A 2,500-nucleotide genomic window follows, 5' to 3' on the forward strand; every position below is an offset into this window, starting at 1 on the left:
GATAGTTCGGCCAGGAGGATGGTTCGGCCACTGTCCTTCCTGAATAATGTAGGGGACCTAGATCTTTGAGATTTCACACGAAGTTGCGTGATCTTGCCGACAAATGGCACGTGTTTTTGTTTTGGTTGGCCGGGAAACAGCAACATCAGGTTAGATTTTATGATTTTTCATGACCCCTATGTACTTTTTCGGTGATCCAACGTAAGCAGTAGCTCCATTAATACTTCAGGGTTGTTATCCATATATAGTGCAAATATCATTTATTGTCCATAGGTGACGTGAGAGTAGACAACACTCGAACAGCTTATGAACTCTGGGTTTCGGGGCACCATGTGTACATCTTTATACATGGGGGATGATTCGGCCACTTGAAGTGAGGGATGGTTCGGCAGGGTTGCCAGGTGGCCGAACCATCTCTCATAATTATCTAATGATTTATTTTCTTTATTTAACAATTTTTTTCTATCTATGTATCTATCTATATACCTAGGCTGCTTCCCCCAAGGAAAGGGAGGTAGCCGAGACAGGACGACACACTCTCCATTTACTCATCCATTCAAACACATTCATTCGGATCTTAGCCCCAAAGGGGAGAACGGACTGATCCTCACCGCACCACACCGCACAAGGGTCAACTGCGCAATGCAATCAGTGACATCTGCAGCAGAGCCCGACAGCAGAGCTGGTTTACCCCTGCCACATCATAACAGACTCATTCCCTTACCTTTTTTCTATAAAATTACATATTCTTTCTCTCTCTCTCTCTCTCTCTCTCTCTCTCTCTCTCTCTCTCTACTTTCCCTCAGAAATTGATGAAGCTTCTGTTTCAAGAAACGCTATAATTGGAGTATTACCTGAACCAGTTTCACAAAGCACTAAGCGAAGGCAAAGGTATTACAACTTTGGATTTTTGTTTCACTAGATTTAAAATGCGTTAAGAGTAAACAGCATGTAAGAGAAGTAGCTTTCATTTGACTCGGATATTTTCTTTCACAAAATTATAGTTTTATTTTATCTGAGATAGGCAAGAGTAGAGCCATTTAATTTCATTATAAGGAGATTGTTTGTTCCTTGTTTCATTAAAAGGAGATTGTTTAGGTAAAAATAAATCCAATAAATCATGTCAGCACAGATGAAAATTTGATTCTTAATTTTCCTACTGTATTTAATTCTTTAATTGAGCCCCAGAGGCAAGTTGCCAAATCATCCCACATGGTGGCCGAACCATCCAACGCCAGTGGCCGAATCATCCACACCAAGAGGGATGGTTCGGCCATTTTGGAGACCTTAAGAGTTTGGATTACTGCCAAGAAATGACGTAAGTTTAAGAACTGACAATAGCACACAAAAGAGCCAAAAGATGTGGCTTCCTCTTGGAATAAGCAGATTTTAAGAATTTCTTAAACTTTATTTATTATGATTTTTTTTCGAAAAAGTGGCCGAATCATCACCGCCCTCCCCTACCCACTCCCTGGATGACCTACCCCACTCGTAGTTATTGCTACAGCCCAGCACTTTCCTACGAACAACCCCCAAAACAAAAACCACCTCCCTCTATATGTGGCTGTCGTAACAATGATTAATATATACATAAACATTTCAGCTGTACACATGAATTAAATGCAGATTTACAAATATTCAACCACCAGTGTCACTCAAATCACTCCTATCACCTATTCTTAAAACTACCACTATCAAATTTAAGTCCAAAATAAAGCTGTACAAGTAGTAAATATAGAACATACCTCCATAAATGGTTAATATCCGACTACCACCTTCCCACTAGATACATCAAGCTTTAGTTCAACGGCTGGATCCACTGTCGATGTCCTCTAACATCAGTCACTAATTTCTCCAACTTACTCCCTCACGTATGGACTCTGGTCTAGCGCCGTGCAAGGTTATTCACGTCCCATTGCTCCTGGTTAACTAACTAATTTCATGCAGGTTTATTTCACCTCGACTCTCAATGAAGCACCACAGCTTCACGAAAGCATGAATATCAGTATGAAGTACTCGACTCCACGGAGGAGAAAAGATACGGAGTAACGACTCAACGTTAAAACTGCGAGGCCATTACCTTCCACGCCATCTAGTGCACAAGCGAGATAAGGAGAACGGGATATAAGAGAACGGTTACGGGGTAGACTATGTTTAGATTATGAATCGGGGAATATATAAGCCTTCCACGTGACACTAAGTTAGTCTTAAATAATTATATTGTGCATGAGCATCCTTCACCATTGATAACATGAGGCTGGTGAATAGTGTCCCATATAACGTATTTTGAGACAAAGATTCATTCCAGTGATAAAAGTCTTTGATCCGGAATATAATGGATGTATTAATGGAACGCTCTGGTAAAAATTACAGCTATAAACTCATTCCACAACTCCCTAGCACCTCTTCCTTAGCTATTTATTTTGCTTATTACACCTTGCTCTCCTACTGTGCTGTATAAATACTTCAAGCTTTACCATAATCTGCATAAAAAACGTAC

The sequence above is a fragment of the Coenobita brevimanus genome, unplaced genomic scaffold, assembly GCF_032717465.1.
Source record: "Coenobita brevimanus isolate Jiangsu-jjx unplaced genomic scaffold, ASM3271746v2 jjx.HiC_scaffold_3696, whole genome shotgun sequence".
Classification (NCBI taxonomy): Eukaryota; Metazoa; Arthropoda; class Malacostraca; order Decapoda; family Coenobitidae; genus Coenobita; species Coenobita brevimanus.